Source organism: Pan paniscus, chromosome X, assembly GCF_029289425.2.
Source record: "Pan paniscus chromosome X, NHGRI_mPanPan1-v2.0_pri, whole genome shotgun sequence".
In the NCBI taxonomy this organism is placed as follows: Eukaryota; Metazoa; Chordata; class Mammalia; order Primates; family Hominidae; genus Pan; species Pan paniscus.
Genome location: NC_073272.2, coordinates 59,449,566 through 59,469,671, shown reverse-complemented (window position 1 = coordinate 59,469,671; position 20,106 = coordinate 59,449,566). Strand labels below are relative to the sequence as shown.

Genomic DNA, 20,106 nt, shown 5'->3' with positions numbered 1-20,106 from the left:
ATCAAGCACTGCTGAAGTAGCTTGTAGGCCATGTAAGACCTGACACTAAAAGAAATCCCCTTGTGTTACAGGATCTTTAAGGTGTCAGTTTTCTGCTCACAAACCTCTGTGGCCAGTGGTGCCTTTGCCCAAGTTCTTGTCTGCATCCTGGAAGACTGAGGCATGCAGACAAGTGAAGGGTGAACAAGACTAAGAGGAGGTTTATTAAGTGTTGGAACAGCTCAGAGGAGACCCACAGTGTGTAGCTCCTCTCTGTAGGCAGGTCATCCCATCAAGTATTCAGCTCTCAGCAGAGAGGAGGCACTGGAGATGGTAACTCCTCTCTGCTAGTGGTCAAATCAACATCTGCTGCTCTCAGCAAAGAGGAGACCCTGGAGAGGATTGCTTCTCTCTGCAGCTGGTAGTCCCCATGTCTCTGCAGTTCTCTGAAGCTCTCAGTAGAGAGGGTAACTCCTCTCTGCAGCTGATCATTCCATTGTCTCTCCATCCTTTCTGTCCTCTCAGTCCTCTGCACTGCTTAGGCTGAGCCTAGGGCATTTATGGACCTCAGAAGGGAGGAAGTGCATGCTCATTGGTACATCAGTGGCCACTGGCAGGCCCAGAAACAAAGCACCATAAGTTCCCCCCTCTGGTCCTCAGGACTGGCAGTCTGTCCTGAAGGTGAGGCTTCACTGGAGACCCTCCCTCTTCCACTCAGGAGCCTGTCTGCCTCCTGTAATCATCCATGGTGCCCAGGCTACTGACACCAAGGGGCACCTGCAGGCCAGTGCCCAGCCCCTCTCAGTCTCCCACTTAGCTTCCAATCTCATGTTCATCAGGGCCTAACTTCTGGAGGGGGACAAGAGGGCAGGGGGAGAGCATGTCAATATTTCCGTGAGCATGTGCACACCTGCCAGGCTGTGACAGTGCCCTGTTTTGACCTCAAACCCACACTCAGATAAGAGCAGATCCTGGGAGCAGAGAGAGGCCAGGCAGCAGGAGCAGATAACCCCAAGCCTTTTGGAACATGGGTGGGGGCCTTTCCAGGCCATGAGGATGAACCAGGTTGTGCACCTGGCATGGAGAATGCAGCTGCACCTGGGTAGCTCCCACCCTGGCAACTGGGAAAGGGTGGGGCTCCTGCTCATCCCAACTCCTGCCAGCTTAGTGGAGCAGGAGACCTAGGTCTGCAGCTGTGGGTTGGGCAAATGGACGTGTACCCAAGGGGCAGAGATTCTGCCTACTCCTGGGCCCCACCAATAGCACAGGGAGGCTTGGATCTGCAGCTGCAACTAGGATAGCTGCAGCCCAACCCAGGAGGGAGGGGTTTTTGCCTGTTCCATGGACTGAGATGCCTGGGTTTACAGCCATGATTTGGGTGGCTGCAGCTGAACATGGGGAGCTCCCATCCCAACTTAGAAGGGGCAAAGCTACTGCTGGTCCTTGGCTCCCACTGGCTCCATGGAGTATGCAGCCCCAGCCATACCTCCCTGCTGCAGCCAGCATAATGGCAGTGGCTGCTGCCATCACTTGGTTGCATCTCCTTATTTTGGGAAAAATGAGAATAAGAGGACTCAAATGCTCTTACCAACAAGGACATTAACAAACTACACTACTGCTGCTGCTGCTGCTGCTGCTGCTGCTACAAACTTCTACAGCCCCAGTCACCAAGGTAATCACAGTTATTGTCAAATTGAACACAGCTGAAGAAGTTGTATGAAGAGTATACCAATGAATCTACCATTAAACAGAGTAACCACACCCTTCCAAACTGGCACACTAAAACCCCCAAAAGGTGAAGTTCTTTCTCTCTGAAAGACACTTTTAAAATTTTGGAAATGCAGTTGTCCTATCAGTTTCACAAACATCAATGCAAACACACAAGAAACAAACAGAAAAACAAAAAACCCAAGAAATATGACACCAACAAAGACACACTGTTACTCTCTAATAACATGCTGCTATAAAAGGGAAATCTACAAATTGCCAGAGAAAGAATTCAAAACAAGAATATTAAAAGAATTTCATGAGATGCAAGAAAGTACAGTGAGAAAATTCAGCAAAATCAGGAAAACAATTTACAATATAAACAATAATTATTTTTCAAAAAATAAATACCATAAAAAAGAAGAAGACAGAAATCTTACATCTGAAGCATTAAATGAACAAAATAAAAAACACAACAGGAAGGAGAGCTTCAATGGAAGACTTAATCAAGATGAGAAAAAAGAACCTCTGAACTACAATGTTGGTTATTTGAAATTACCCAGTCAGAGGGAAAAAAAGAAATGAAAATAAAAAAGAGTGAAGACAGACTGCAAGATTTATGGGACACCATTAGTGAATAAATATTTGTATGACAGGAGTTTTTGAAAAAGAAGGGATGGGGAAAGACATAGAAAACACATTTAGTAAGTGAATAGCTGAAACATTTCCAAGTTGTGAGGGAGATATAAACATTTAGATCCAGGAAGCTCAAAGATTGCAAAACATATTCAACCCAAGAAGGTGCTCTCAGGTGTAACATTATGGTCAAATTGTCAGAAGTCAAAAGACTAAGAGATAATTATTAAAACAACAAGATAAAAAACAGTCACATACAACAGTATCCTCATTAGAATAATCTCAGATTTCTTGGCAGAAATCTTAAAAGCCAATAGAGAATAAGTTAATATATTCAGACAGTGAAAAGAAAAAAAAAAAAAAAAACTGTCGGCCAAGAATACTATACCCAGCCAGGCCATCCTCCAATATAAAAAAGAAAGATAATCTTTCCCATATAAGCAAAAACTGAAGACATTCTTCACCACTAGGTCTGCCTCACAAAAAATGCTTGAGAGAGTCCTACATCTGACAACAAAAGGGCAATATCTACCATTATGAAAACACAAAAGTATAAAAGTTACTGGTAGAACAGACACAAAAATAAGAAAGAGAAAGGATGCAAATGTTACCACTACAGAAAACCACCAAACTGCAATGATGATAAGAGAGGAAGAAAGGGACAAATGATATACAAAAAACCCAAAACACAATGAAATAGCAATATTAAGTAATCTCTATCACAGCATTAAACGTAAATGGATTAAATTGCCCACTTAATAATACTGACTGGAAAAATGAATATAATTAAAATCACGACTACAATATCAGCTGCCTAAAAAGGAACTTTTAATGACACACATAGAATAAAAGTGAAGAGATGGGAAAAGATATTTCACACAACAGAAATAAAAAGCAAGCAAGAATAGCTATACTTATATCAGATAAAACAGACTTTAAGGCAAAAACTGTAAAAAGAGATAAATACAGTTAATATATATAATAATGTGATCAATTCAGAAAGCAGATATAACAATGGTAAATATATATGCATTCAACACTAGAACTTCCAGTATATAAAGCATATATTATCAGATCTTATTAGATCTAAAGGGAGAAAGAGATTTTTCTAGAATAATGATTGGGAGCCTGGGCAAAATAATGAGACCATGTCTTTACAAAAAATAAAAAATATAGCTCAGCATACTTATGCACACTTGTAGTCCCAGCTATTTGGGAGGCTGAGGCTGGAGCATGACTTGAGCCTGGAAAGTCAAGGCTGCAGTGAGCCATGATTGTGCCATTGCACTCCAGCCTGGGCTACAGAGTAAGACCCTGTCTCTAAGTAAATAAATAAAAATAATGACTGGAGAACTTAACACTCAACTATTAGCATTGGACAAATCATCTGGGCAGAAAACACACAAAGAATCATTAGATTTAAACTGCCCTTTAGACCAAATGGAACTTGGTGATATTTACAAAATTTTTTATCCAACAACTACAGAATACATATTGTTCTCATCAGTATATGAAACATTCTCCAGTATAGATTACGTTTAGCCAAAAAACAAGTCTCAACAAATTTTAAAGAATTGAAATAACTTCAAGTACAAAATTGAATAAAACTAAAAGCTAATAACAAAAGGAATATTCAAAACTATACAAACACATGGAAATTAAATATTCCTGAACAACAAATGAATCAGTGAATAAAGTAGAAAAAAATTAAAATTCTCTTAAAGATATGAAAAAAAACATGCCATACCAAAAAAAAAATGGGATATGACAAAAGCAGTTTAAAGCAGGAGGTTTATAGTAATAAACATCTACATGAATGTAAAAAATATCTCAAATAAACAACCTAACATTGCATGTCAAGGAATTATAAAATTAGGATTGAATCAAATACAAAATAAGTAAAAGAAAAGTTTTTTTTCTGAGCTAGCTGAGGTTTTATTTTGGAAAAAGGAAAGAAAGAAAGAAAAAGAAAGAAGAAAGAAAGGAAAGAAAGAAAGTAAAAAGAAAAGAAAGAAAGAAGAGTGAAGAAAGAACAGAGAAAGAAAGAAGAAAGAAAGAAAGAGAAAGAAAGAAGGAAGGAAGGAAAGAAGGAAGGAAGGAAGGAAGGAAGCAGGGAAGGAAGGAAGGAAGAAATTGAATTGTTTTGTAGCTGGAGGCATGGGCAAGGGGCATCCCCAGGCCGTGAACTCCCCCGCGGGTGGGCTGAGGGCTAGGGCTGAGGCTCAGGTGTGTCTCCTGTTCCCTGTGCTTCCCTGCACAGCAGCCTGCCTCTGGGCTCTGAGGCAGCCGCAGGAGGGGCAGGCTGGGAGGGGCTGCCACCGCTGTTCACTTGGGCAGGACGTCAGAGGGCTCGGACACGAGCTTCCCATTCTGGGCCTCAATCTTCTTCACAACCGCGGCCCTGGTGGAGCTGGTGTGGCTGAAGGAGCTGGAGCCAGTGCCAGAGCCAAAGCTGGAGCCCAGGCTGTAGCTGAGGCCGGGGCTTGTGAGGCCCCCATAGGCCGAGCTCAGACTACCTGCATAGCCACTGGTGGTCTTCATATGGATACTCATGCTCTGCATCCCAGACTCCAGCCAGCTCCCCTCGCTCTCCAGCAGCTTCCTGTAGGTGGTGATCACGATGTCCTGAGCCAACTTGAAGTTCATCAGCTCCTGGTACTCACGCAGCTGCAGTGCCATGTCCTGCTTGGCCCGCTGCAGGGCAGCCTCCAGCTGGGAAAGCTTGGCATTGGCATCCTTAATGGCCAGCTCCCCACGTTGTTCCGCATCTGTTATGGTGGTCTCCAGGAAGCCCTCTGGCCTTTGAGGCCCTCAATCTCAGCCTGGAGCAAGCTGATGTTCTGGTTTATCGTGGAGATCTCAGTCTTTGTACTAAGTAGGTCATCCCAGTGCTCCCCAGCCAGCATCTGCAGTTCCTCATACTAGTTCTGGTACATTCTCTCAGCCTCAGCCCAGCTGCGGTTAGCGATCTCCTCGTACTGCACCTTGACCTCAGCAATGATGCTGTCCATGTCCAGGGAGTGGCTGTTGTCCATGGACAGCACCACAGACATGTCCAGGATCTGGGACTGCAGCTCCTGGATCTCTTGTTCATACAGCTTCCTGAGGAAGTTGATCTCATCAGTCGGCCCTTCCAGGCGATACTCCAGCTCTACCTTGTTCATGTAAGCTTCATCCACATCCTTCTTGATGAGGACAAATTCATTCTCCATCTCTGTATACTTATTGATCTCATCCTCATACATGTTCTTGAAATTCTCCACCAGCCCCTGCATGTTGCCAAGCTCTGCCTCCAGCTTCAGCTTCTTCTGGCCCAGAGTCTCCAGCTGCCACCTAAGGTTGTTGATGTAGCTCTCGAACATGTTGTCTAGGTTGCTCTGAGCCATCTTCTGCTGCTGCAGGAGGCTCCACTTGTTCTCCAGCATCTTGTTCTGCTGCTCCAGGAACTGTACCTTGTCAATGAAGGAGGCAAACTTGTTGAGGGTCTTGATCTGCTCCTTCTCTTAGGTGTGCATGGCCTGGATGTTGAGGTCCACCTCCAGGTTAATGGGGCTCAGCAGGCTCTGGTTGACCATTACAGCAGTGATGACTTCCATGCCGCTGGCCCCACCATAGCCTCTGCCCAGGCCACCCTGGAAGCTGCTGCTGCCCGCTCGGGAGAAGCTCAAGGAGCTGATGTGGGCACTGGGCCCACTCAAGTAGGAGCAGCTGCTGAAGACCCAGGGGCCAGAGGTGGACACCTTGTAGGACTTCTGGGTCACCCTGATGGACATGGTGGAATCAGGAGTGGAGGCAGGTGGGCTGAACCAGGTGGAGATTCCAGAAGGGGCAGAGAAGCGGCTTCTTGGTCAAGAAAATAAAATTTTAAAATAGAGCAAAAATAAACAAAATTGACACTGAAATAACAATAAAAAAATGAAAAAAAAAGCTGTTTTTTGAAAAAATAAAACACAATTGACAAAGCATAAACTAGACTAATCAGGAAACAAAAAGAAAAACAAATAAAATCAGAAACAGAAAAAGAAAACCTTACACTTGATACCACAAAAATAAAAAGGATCATTAGATGCTGGGTGTGGTGGCTCATGCCTGTAATCCCAGCACTTTGGGAGGCTAAGGCAGGTGGAACATGAAGTCAGGAGATCGAGACCATTGTGGCTAACATGGTGAAACCCCGTCTCTACTAAAAAATAAAAATTTAGCTGGGCGTGGTGGTGGGGGCCTGCAGTCCCAGCTACTTTGGAGGCTAAGGGAGGAGAATGGTGTGAACCCAGGAGGCAGAGCTGGCAGTGAGCCGAGGTCACCCCACTGCACTCCAGCCTGGGCGACAGAGTGAGATTCCATCAAAAAAAAAAAAAAAAAAAAAAAAAAAAAAAAAAAAAGGACCATTAGAGACTATTACAGACAGCTGTAAGAGAATACAAGAATATTCTCATTAGAATAATCTCAGATAAATTAAGAGAACAAATTAGAAAACCAGAAAAAAATAAATTTCTGGACACAAAAAGCTACCAAGATTGAACCAAGAAAAAATAGAAAGCCTGAGCATACAATTATAAGTAAGGAGATTAAAATAATAAGAAAAAAAATCTCCCATTAAAGAGAAGTCCAGGAACTGATGGTTTCACTAGAGAATCCTGCCAAATATTTTTAGAAAAACAATAATAATTGTTCTCAAAATTCTTTAAAAAATTATATAAGGAGGAAATACTTCCAAACTAATTATATGAGACTAGCAATACACTGATACCAAAGCCATAAATAACACAACAATAAAAACTGTAGTCTAATATCCCTGTTGAATGTAGATGCAAAAATCTTCAACAACTGAATTCAGAAGCACATTAAAAAATCATTCACAATAATCAGGTGAGTTTATCCCAGAGGTGAAAAGATGGTTTAACACACACAAATCAATAAATGTGATACATCACATAAGCAGAATGTAGAACACTCATTATACAATCACCTCAACAGACAAAGAGAAAGCATTTGATAACATGCGAAATTCTTCAGATAAAAAATAAAGTAGGTTTAGAGGGAAGGCCACATCAATACAATAAAGGACAAATTTTCACAAATGGACATCTAACAACATACTGTATGAGGCAAAGCTGAAAGCTTTCCTCTAATATCAGGAAGAATACAAAAATACCCACTTTTCTGCCTTTATTAAACAAAATACTTGAAGTACTACCCAGAGCAATTAGGCAACAGAAATGAATAAACATTAGGCACCACACGGGGTGTGTCTAATGAACAAATATTAGACAGATCAATGAGACAGAAAGTTAACAAGGATACCCAGGAATTGAACTTAGCTCTGCACCAAGCAGACCTAATAGACATCTACAGAACTCTCCACCACAAATCAACAGAACATACGTTTTTTTTTCAGCACCACACCACACCTATTCCAAAACTGACCACATAGTTGGAAGTAAAGCACTCCTCAGCAAATGTAAAAGAACAGAAATTATAACAAACTGTCTCTCAGACCACAGTGCAATCAAACTAAAACTCAAGATTAAGAAACTCACTCAAAACTGCTCAACTACATGGAAACTGAACAACCTGCTCCTGAATACATAAGGAAATGAAAGCAGAAATAAAGATGTTCTTTGAAAGCAATGAGAATAAAGACACAACATACCTGAATCTGAGATACATTCAAAGCAGTGTGTAGAGGGAAATTTATAGCACTAAATGCCCACAAGAGAAAGCAGGAAAGATACAAAATTGACACCCTAACATCACAATTAAAAGAACGAGAAAAGCAAGAGCAAACACATTCAAAAGTTAGCAGAAGGCAAGAAATAACTAAAATCAGAACAGGACTGAAGGAAATAGAAACACAAAAAAACCCTTCAAAAAACTGATGAATCCAGGAGCTGGTTTTTTTTTTTAAAGATCAACGAAATTGATAGACTGCTTGCAAGACTAATAAAGAAGAAAAGAGAGAAGAATCAAATAGATGCAATAAAAAATGATAAAGGGGATATCACCACCAATCCCACAGAAATACAAACTATCATCAGAGAATACTACAAACACCTCTACGCAAATAAACTAGAAAATCTAGAAAAAATGGATAAATTCCTCGACACATACACCTTCCCAAGGCTAAACAAGGAAGAAGTTAAATCTCTTAATAGACCAATAACAGCCTTTGAAATTGTGGCAATAATCAATAGCTTACCAACCAAAAAAAGTCCAGGACCAGATGGATTCACAGCCCAATTCTACCAGAGGTACAAGGAGGAGATGATACCATTCCTTCTGAAATTATTCCAATCAATAGAAAAAGAGGGAATCCTCCCTAACTCATTTTATGAGGCCAGCATCATCCTGATACCAAAGTCTGGCAGAGACACAACAAAAAAAGAGAATTTTAGACAAATATCCTTGGTGAACATTGATGCAAAAATCTTAAATAAAATACTGGCAAACCGAATCCAGCAGCACATCGAAAAGCTTATCCAACATGATCAAGTGGACTTCATCCCTGGGATGCAAGGCTGGTTCAACATACACAAATCAATAAATGTAATCCAGCATATAAACAGAACCAAAGACAAAAACCACATGATCATCTCGTTAGATGCAGAAAAGGCCTTTGATAAAATTCAAAAGCCCTTCATGCTAAAAACTCTCAATAATTAGGTACTGAAGGGACTTATATCAAAATAATAAGAGCTATCTATGACAAACCCACAGCCAATATCATACTGAATGGGCAAAAACTGGAAGCATTCCCTTTGAAAACTGGCAAAAGACAGGGATGCCTTCTTTCACCACTCCTATTCAACATAGTGCTGGAAGTTCTAGCCAGGGCAATTAGGCAGGAGAAGGAAATAAAGGGTATTCAATTAGGAAAAGAGGAAGTCAAATTGTCCCTGTTTGCAGATGACATGATTGTATATCTAGAAAACCCCATTGTCTCAGCCCAAAATGTCCTTAAGCTGATAAGCAACTTCAGAAAGTCTCAGGATACAAAATCAATGTGCAAAAATCACAAGCATTCTTATACACCAATAAAAGACAAAGAGAGAGCCAAATCATGCGTGAACTCCCATTCACAATTGCTTCAAAGAGAATAAAATACCTAGGAATCCAACTTACAAGGGAGGTGAAGGACCTCTTCAAAGAGAAATACAAACCACTGCTCAATGAAATAAAAGAGCATACAAACAAATGGAAGAACATTCCATGCTCATGGGTAGGAAGAATCAATATTGTGAAAATGGCCACACTTCCCAAGGTAATTTATAGATTCAATGCCATCCCCATCAAGTGACCAATGACTTTCTTCACAGAATTGGAAAACACTACTTTAAAGTTCATATGGAACCAAAAAAGAGCCCGCAAAGCCAAGTCAATCCTAAGCCAAAAGAACAAAGCTGGAGGCATCACACTACCTGATTTCAAACTATACTACAAGGCTACAATAACCAAAACATCATGGTAATGGTACCAAAACAGAGATATAGATCAATGGAACAGAACAGAGCCCTCAGAAATAATGCCACATATCTACAACCATCTGATCTTTGACAAACCTGACAAAAACAAACAATGGGGAAATGATTCCCTATTTTATAAATGGTGCTGGGAAAACTGGCTAGCCATATGTACAAAGCTGAAACTGGATCCCTTCCTTAAACCTTATACAAAAATTAATTCAAGATGGATTAAAGACTTACATGTTAGACCTAAAACCATAAAAACCCTAGAAGAAAACCTAGGCAATACCATTCAGGACATAGGCATGGCAAGGACTTCATGTCTAAAACACCAAAAGCAATGGCAACAAAAGCCAAAATTGACAAATGGGATCTAATTAAACTAAAGAGCTTCTGCAAAGCAAAAGAAACTGCCATCAGAGTGAACAGACAACCTAAAGAATGGGAGAAAATTTTTACAATCTACTCATCTGACAAAAGGCTAATATCCAGAATCTACAAAGAACTTAAACAAATTTACAAGAAAAAAATCAAACAACCCCATCAAAAACTGGGCAAAGGCTATGAACAGACATTTCTCAAAAGAAGAAATTTATGCAGCCAGCAGACACATGAAAAAATGCTCAACATCACTGGCCATCAGAGAAATGCAAACCCAAACTACAATGAGATACCATCTCACACCAGTTAGAATAGTGATCATTAAAAATTAAGCAACAGGTGCTGGAGAGGATGTGGAGAAATAGGAACACTTTTACACTGTTGATGGGACTGTAAACTAGTTCATCCATTGTGGAAGACAGTGTGGTGATTCCTCAAGGATCTAGAACTAGAAATACCATTTGACCCAGCCATCCCATTACTGGGTACATACCCAAAGGATTATAAATTATGCTGCTATAAAGACACATGCAAATGTATGTTTATTGCAGCACTATTCACAATAGCAAAGACTTGGAACCAACCCAAATGTCCAACAATGATAGACTGGATTAAGAAAATGTGGCACATATACCCCAAGGAATACTATGCAGCCATAAAAAATGATGAGCTCATGTCCTTTGTAGGGACATGGATGAAACTAGAAACCATCATTCTCAGCAAAATATCGCAAGGACAAAAAACCAAACACCGCATGTTCTCACTCATAGGTGGGAATTGAACAATGAGAACACATGGACACAGGAAGGGGAACATCACACTCCGGGGACTGTTGTGGGGTGGGGGGACAGGGGAGGGATAGCATGTGGAGATATACCTAATGCTAAATGACGAGTTAATGGGTGCAGCACAGCAACATGGCACATGTATAAATATGTAACAAACCTGCACATTGTGCACATGTACCCTAAAACTTAAAGTATAATAATAATAAAATAAAAATTTTTAAAAAAATTATATAAACCCAGATTGGTAAATATTTATTTTGAATATGTAATATGTACATGGGACTATGTTAACTATTTTGAATTCATTTAAAATTACTACAGATGTTACAAACAAATTCCTATCAAAAATTTTAATAATTTTTAGTGTTAAACTCATCTTTATAAATTAAAAAAAATAGCAAGCTGAATTCACAGCACACTAAAAATAAAATATACCATGATCATACAGGATTTACTCCGGGGATGCAAGGATCCTTCAACATATGCAAATCAGAAGACTGATCTGAGTAATAATAAAATTCTGGTCTCCTGCACAGAACACTCTGTGTGAATTACTCTTTCTCTATTGCATTTCCCCTGTTTTGATAAATGGGCTTTTCTAGGCACTGTGTAAGGTGAACCCCTTGGGTGGTTACAAATTTGGGAGCTTGTCTGGGATTGCCCTTCTGGCTATGTACTCGGGGTTCAGTAGTCTCTCTCTGGTGATGAGGCCAGAGAGTCCAGAGGCCAGCCCAAATGGCCACCTAGTTCTCTTGGACTTGGAGATGACTGTGGTACTTTCTCTACCAATGGGGATCTGCTGACTCAATGTGAAGGGATTTAATTGCAATAGAAAAATAGTCCTGGGGAGATATTCCATAACTGTAGCTCTATGGTCAGGCATCTGTCTGCATCCCCATTGCAAGATGTCTGTCTGTAGCTCCACCACAAGATGTCTGTAACTGTAGCCCTACCACATTTTGGCTAAATGAATGACTTATGTGACCTGGAATTCTATTTTGTGATATTCAGTGTTTTAAACCTTTTATATTTAATAAAAAAGTTTTTCAAAATCAAATTATAAAGTATTTCTATTTCTGACCTAATTAATCATTTATATATTAGGGTTCCTATCATCCAAAAATGATGTATTTGGCTTATTTGGTATAGCAATCATATAGGAAGCATTGTCAAATGTGAAATGGTTTTTCGGTTTCTTTGGGCTGTTTTGTATAAATACATTCCAAAATTGTGGGAAACTTCTATAAATCTGATATAATTTAGTGTACCTCATTAATAATTATAATTGTTATGTAAAATTGTTGTATGCCACCGAACTAACTAAAATTCCTAGTCAATTCTAGCTTTAGTAATGCCTATCTTAACTTTTGTCATTCATTCTCCCACTTTGGGAGGCAGATGAGGGAGGGCGTCTGTCTACACAGGGTTGTAATTTTATACACATACTTGGCTTTTGGTTGTTTCCCCATACCTTATCAGGTGGGTAGGTGCTAAAATAAAGCACAGAAGCATCTGGGTTTTTGTGAGGCTGAGCATGGCATTTTTAAAGACTGTGGTGCTTTGGATGTGGGCTCAAGAGTATATACCCTGGCTCTCACACTCTGTAGAACCTGTAGAAATTGATCCTTCGTTAATACTGCCCTCTTATGGGCCCTCCTGAAAATACTACTTCCCTTTACAGAGATTGTAAGCCTTGGCATTCCCTGTGATTCTCAATGTACCCCTTAAGCCGCCCTGTATTCTGAGAAGAAATGATAAAGTAATCCCTTTCACCCCAACTCAGTCATTCTGACACATGGACCCCAACTGCCACAAATCCTCGACCGGAAACAGCCCCTTTTCGTACTGTCAGCTGCCCTTCTTTCACTAGAAGACAGAGTCTCCGGGAGCCCTGTGGGAAGGAGACACCACTTCCCTGTGGGAAGTCTCACCATCGCTGTCGTGCCAGGAGCCCTTGGAGTGTCCCCTTCTCTAAAGCCATGTCAAGCACAGTAAGAATAAACAGAGGGGAAGTGGAACCGTGAAAACATGCTCTTAAACCCTATTTTACAGTATTCCTTTGTTAAACGAAATGAAAGCAATTACAAGAGAAAAAGTAGGCCAGGCACGGTGTCTCACAACTGTAATCCCAGCACTTTGGGAGGCCGAGGCGGGTGAATCACTTGAGGTCAGGAGGTCGAGACCAGCCTAGCTAACATGGTGAAACCCTCTCTCTACTAAAAATACAAAAAATTATCTGGGTATGGTGGCGTGTGCCTGTAATCCCAGGTACTCGGGAGGATGAGGCAGGAGAATCACTTGAACTTGGGAGGCAGAGGTTGCAGTGAGCCGAGATCGCACATCTGCACGCCAGCCTGGCTGGGCGACAGAGTGAGACTCCATCAAAAAAAAAAAAAAAGAAAAGAAAAAGAAAAAAAGGAAAAAGCAAGAGTGACGAAAACTTACATAAAAACACAAAGTGTGAGGAGTTTGAAGGCAGTAAAAGATCTTTAAATACCATCCTATCTAAGATGACTTCCTGGGTTCCCTCAGCTAAAATTAATTTCTCCCTCTCCCATATTTTCTTTGATATTTTATTTTAATTTTAGCACTTGCTTATTATTTTCAGGTTGGGTCAGAATTACTTATGATAGCAGATTGTGAGTTTCTGAAGGACAGGGACTCAAGGCTTTGAACCTGCCAGGTGTCTTACGGTATTTAATTAAATGAGATAGGAAAATGATATAAAAATGGCTTTGATGGAAACAATCTAGGTATGTTTTCTGTGGCTGCAGTAAAAAATTACTAGAAACTGGGTGGCTTAAAACCACAAAAATATATTCTCTCACAGTCCTGGGGACCAGAGATCCAAAATCAGTATCACTGGGCTGAAATCAAGGTGTCAACTGGACTGCACTCCTTCAAAGGATTTAGAGGAGAATCTGTTGCTTAACTCTTTCAACTCAACTCCCAGTGGTTGCCGGCTTCCCTTGCCTTGTGACTGCATCACTCTCACCTTCGCCTCTGTCTTCATATTGCCTTCTCCTCTGCATGTGTGTGCAAAATTTCCCTCTGTTTCTCTCTCATAAAGACGCTTGGGTTGGCATTCAGGTCACACCCAAGTAATCCGGCATAGTCTTCCCCATCTCAGCCTCCTTGATTTAACCATACGTGCAAAAATATTTTTTTTCCTTGTAAGGTAACATTTAAAGTTTCCAGGGATTAGGAACTGATATTTTGGGGAGATACACTTTTCATCCCACTACAGTCTACAATGAGATGGAATAAACCATAAGATCAGCATACACAGAAAAGGTATTGCCAAGAGAATATGGGCAGGGTACCAATGGTTTTGCCCTCAATCATGATGATCTAGATAATTCCGACCATCCATTCTAGTGAGAGCAGCTAGGAAAGCTGAATACAATTTTTTAAAAAATCTGTTTACATTCAAATCAGTGAAAGATTATAGGGCCAAAATCCAAAAGAAGGAGGAAATTTAGAGAGATGAGCCCAGCATTTTTGGCTGCTTTTCTCTTGGAAGCACCTGCCAATTAAAAAAAACAAAACAAAACAAAACAAAAAACAAACAAACAAACAAACAAAAGGCAGTTAAGAGGCAGAGAAGCTGAGCAGAGCTTTTGGTAGATTAATGGGGTAAGCGAGACATCAATTGTAGTTCAGGGTCTAACAATGAAAGGGGCCCTGGCAAATCCCTCTGTCGTTTTTTTTTTCTTTTTAACAGCGTCTCGCTTTGTTGCCCAGGCTGGAGTGCAATGGCACGATCTCGGCTCACTGCAACCTCTGCCTCCCGGTTTCAAGCAATTCTTCTGCCCCAGCCTCCCAAGTAGCTGGGATTACAGGTATCCGCCATCATGTGCCGCAAATTTTTTGTATTTTTGTAGAGATGGGGTTTCACCATCTTGGCCAGGCTGGTCTTGAATTCCTGACCTCAGGTAATCTGCCCGCCTCGGCCTCCCAAAGTGCTGGGATTACAGGCATGAGCCACTGCACCTGGCCATCCCTCTGTCTTTAGGTTGGAACCCAGAAGCAATGCACCCTAGGAACAGAGGTAAATTAAAATAAGCCAGCTGTCCTTGAGTCATCCCAGTCCTTCACTTAAATCAAATTCTCTGTATTACCAATGCCCCTAACCTAGTCCTTGGCCCTAAGCACACGTAAATCCTTTTTGGAGGAAGATAACATACCCAGTGAAAATATTTCCAAAATTAAGAAGAAATAGTAACATTGTCAACAAACCAACACTAAGAATATTGTCACCAGAAGATATATACTAAATGCAATACTAAAGGGAATCCTTCAGGTATAGTGTAAATTGTTGCCTTGTTCATAATCACACAGAGAACTCTGATGGTACTAAGGAATTCAGGTCTCTGATAAACTTAGAAATTGTACTATTGGGATAGAAGGAATAAGGCAAACTTCTAGGACTCTCATTGAGAGCTGATGTGTTAAACATTGCTAAATTTTGGTGTTTCAGAGTCAAGAACACTTTTTCTTTTAAATTATTTACAAGATTTAGTGATTGAGTAATGTATACTCCTGTGAATAAAATTAGAAGCATATTGATTTCTCTCTACCTGATTTTTCCAGAATTTAGAAACTATTTGTAAGTATTGGTTCCTGACCTGTGGTAAGTAAAGAATGTCATTTGCTGACAGCCCCAGGAGCTCCAAGTTATGTTGGGATATCAAGGTGAGAAACTCATAGGTATTTGAGGGTACAAACCCATGGCCTGGCTTCAAGGCTTTAAAAAGTACAATCTGAGATTCCTTGTAGAAAAAAAGTTCCAGCACAGCCGACTTTAAAAAAGACTAAAATGTATTTTGCAAGTAAATTTGACCTACTATAATTTATCTTTAATAAAAATGGGGACTGGAAAGGGAAAAAATATGTTTCAAAAACAACTATAGTCCACCTATTGCTAGTTATTCTTAAGTGTTTTTTCATGAAATTTGAATTACATCCTAAATTCTTTATGGCCTACAAGTCCCCAAACTAATGCTTTTCAATCTTTACTTTTAAAACTAGGAATTGCATTCTTTATCCTAGAACTCATTGTTTACCAAGTAGCATGCTGTTCTCTTAAATGCTGTGCTAAAACTACTAATGAGAATACTAATGCCTTTGTCATACAAGCTTTGGAAACCCAGCCCAGCCTGCCAGAGTATGTTCATATGCTCAAAACAGTTGCAAAGTGGTTCCACTCCTCTCACTTGGGGGTTAACAGCAACCTGCACTATACCCCTGGTCTACAGAAATAAGTTAGAGTGGTTGTCACCCTTTTCCCGTCTTCATTAGCCAAAACCTTGATTAAGGTGTTATAAAACCCAAAGGGAGAGATTGAAACCATCAGTGCATAATTATAACTGAGACAGTGAAAGAGATCTGACCTAACCAACTCCACCTTGCTTCTAACCTCCAAACTGTCCTTGTTTATTCCTGGAAGTAGGTTGAAATAACTTTGGGAAGAATTTATTATAGTTTATAGTCTTAAACATAGACAATAAGAGCCCTTTCTCAAAAGAAATCTCCTTCTTGCCTGGGAGATAGACTGCCTTTTTAAGACTAACAAATTAGCCACAAGATTAGAAATTATGGTTTAGGTGTTATTTAGCTGGAGGCTACAAGATTCTGACCTTCCCCAAATTGCTCCTGGGGATAACATCACCATTGTAAAACTGTAGATCAGTGCTTGAGATATTTTGCAGACCCTGTACTTGATGGATCAGCTGCCACCACCCAGAATGATAAACTGGCTCATCTGATCTTGGGGACCCCACTCAGAAACTGAATCAGCTCAAGAAGACAACTTTGACTCTCTGTGATTTTATCTCTGACACAACTAATTAGTACTTCCAACTCACTGCCCCCAACACCAAATTATCCTTAAAAATGCTGATTCCCGAATGCTTGGGAAGACTGATTTGAGTGATAATAAACCTCTGGTTTCCAACACAAAGAAAAAAGGAAATCAATAAATATGTTACATCACATCAAAAAATGAAAAACAAAAGCTATATGTTCATCTCAATAGATGAAGAAAAAGTATTTTATAAAATTCAGCATTCCTTAATGACAAAAACTCTCAAAACACTAGTCACAGAAATAACATAACTCAAAATAAAAAAGGCCCTGTATTACCAATCCATGGTTAACATAATACTGTATGGGCAAAAGCTGAAAGCCTTTCCTGTAAAAACTGGAACAAGACAAGTATGCCCACTTTCACCATTCCTATTCAACATACTACCGGAAGTGCTAGCCAGAGCAACCAGGCAAGACAAAGAAATAAAAAGCATCCAAATTGGAAAATAGGAATTAACATTGTCCTTCTTTGTACTTTAAATGATCTTATATTTGGAAAACCTAAAAACTAAACTGTAGAAACCTCTTAGAGCTGATAAACAAATTTAGTAAAGTTGCAAGACACAAAAGAAACATACAAATATCACTGTTTTAAATACAGTAATAATAACTAGCTAAAAAAAATCAGCAAGGTAATCCCATTTACAATAGCTACAATAACCTAAAAGACCTAGGCATAAATTTAACCAAGAGGGCAAAAGACCTCAACAAGGAATACAAATGGAAAGACATTTCATGCTCATGAGCTAATATTGGAATTAATATTTTTAAAATGATAATGCTCAGGAATTAACATTGTTAAAATGATTATACTATCCAAAGGTATCTACGGATACAATAAAATCCCTATCAAAATACTAATGCCATTTTTTGTAGAATTAGACAAAAACAACCCTAGTATTACTATGGAAGCAAATAAAAAAACAAAAAGCAAAACACCCAAATACTCAAAAATAAATCTGAGCAAAAAGAAGAAATTTAAGGGCATCATACTATCGAACTTAGAACGACAAGTTTATATAACCAAAACAGCATGGTATTGGTAGAAAACTAGACAGAAAGACTAATGGAGCAGAAGAGAGAACCCAGAAATTCAATCAAGTATTTATAACCAACTAATTTTCAACAAAGGCACCAAGAACATGTATTTGAAAAATGAAATCTTTTTTCATAATTTATTCTAGAAAATTTGGATATTCATATGCAGAAAAATAAAACTAGTCCCCCCATTTCTCTCCATATCAACAAACTCAACTGAAATGCACTAAAGACTCAAACATAATGCAAAAATCTATAAAAGTACTAAAAAAAAAAATACAAGAAACACCCCAGGTCACCAGTAGGCAAAGATGTTATGGCTAAGAACTCAAAACCACAGGCAACAAAAACAAAATAGAAAATAAAACTAAATCAAACTAAACACTTCTGCACAGCAAAGGAAACAATCTGCAAAATGAAGAGACATCCTGCTGAATGAGAGAAAATATTTACAAATTTTATCTAACAAGAGGTTAATATCCAGAATTTATAATAAACTGAAGCAACACAACAGCAAAAATAAATTCACTTAAAAATTAAGAAAAGACTAAATTCTACCAGATGTATAAAAAAGAGCTAGTAACAATACTATTGAAGCTATTTATTTATTTATTCCAAATAAATTGAGAAGAAGGGACTCCTCCTTAACTTGTTTTGTAAGGGCAGCATCATCCTGATACCAGAACCTGGCAAAGACACAGCAAAAAAAGAAAACTTCAGGCCAATATCCTTGATGAGCAAACATACTCAACAAACTACTAGCGAACTGGACCCAGCAGCATATCAAGTAGGCTTCATTTCTGGGATACAAGGTTATTCAACATATGCCAATCAATAAATGCGATTCATCACAGAAACAGAATTAAAAACAGCAACTATATGATCATCTCAATAGATGTAAAGAATATTTCAGTAAAAGCCAACATCTCTTCAAGACAAAAAAAATCAAAATCTAAGCATCAAAGGAACATATCCCAAAATAATAATAAGTGCCCTCTGTGGCAAATCAGCAGCCAACATCATACTGAATGGGTGAAAGCTGGAAGCATTCTCTTGAAAAACAGAGCAAGAAAAGGATGCCCTTTCTCACTATTCAACATAGTACTGGAAGTCATGGCCAGAAGAATTAGGCAAGACAAAAAATAAAAAGCATCCAAATAGTAAGAGAAAAGGTCAAACTGTACCTTTTTCACATGACATGATTCTATATCTAGAAAAACTCATAATCTCTGCACAGAAGCTACTCGACCTAATAAACAACTTCAGCATCATCTCAGGTGACAAAATTAGGGTACGAAAATCGGTAACATTTTTTTACATCAACAGTATCCAAGCTGAGAGCCAAATCAGAAATACAATTCCATTCATAATACCCACACACAAAAATAAAATACCTAGGAATAATGCTAACAAGAGAGATGAAATATTTCTACAATGAGAATTACAAAACACTGCTCAAAGAATTCAGAGATGACACAAACAAGTAGAAAAATATTCCATATTCATGAATAGAAAGAATGAATATCATTCAAATGGCCCTACAGCTCAAAGCAATTTACAGATTCAAAGCTATTCCTCAGCCAGACACGGTGGTGGCTCACACTAGTAATCCCAGCACTTTGGGAGGCCGAGGCAAGCAGATAACCTGAAGTCAGGAGTTCAAGACCAGCCTGGCCAACATTGTGAAATCCCATCTCTACAAAGATACAAAATTTAGCCAGCCGTGATGGCGGTAACCTGTAATCCCAGCTACTCATGAGGCTGAGGCGGGAGAATCACTTGAACTCAGGAGGTGGAGGTTGCAGTGAGCCAAGATGGGGCCATTGCACTGCAGCCTGGGTGAAAGAGCAAGACTCTGTCAAAAAAGAAAAAAAAAAAAGCTATTTTTATTAAACTACCAAAGACATTCTTCACAAAACTAGAAAAATTTATTTTAAAATTCGTAGGGAACAACAACAACAAAAAGACCAAACAGAAAAAACAAGCTTAATCTAAAGGAACAAAGCTTTAGACATTGCATTGCCTAACTTCAAACCATACTACAAGGCTAGAGTAAACAATACAGCATGACACTGGTAAAGAAACAGAGACATAGACAAACCATCTGATCTTTGACAAAGTTGACAAAAACAAGCAATGGGGAAATTACTCGCTGTTAAAATATTGGTGCTGAAATAACAGGCTAGCTATCTGAGGAGACTGAAACTGAACCTCTTCCTTATATTATATACAAAAATTTACTCAAT

At 39.4% G+C, this 20,106-nt stretch overlaps 1 pseudogene; it reads right to left on the bottom strand.

The window, feature by feature from the left end:
* Nucleotides 1-3,864: 3,864 nt before the first annotated feature.
* Nucleotides 3,865-8,377, bottom strand: LOC100994762 (keratin, type II cytoskeletal 8-like; annotated as a pseudogene).
* Nucleotides 8,378-20,106: the final 11,729 nt, after the last annotated feature.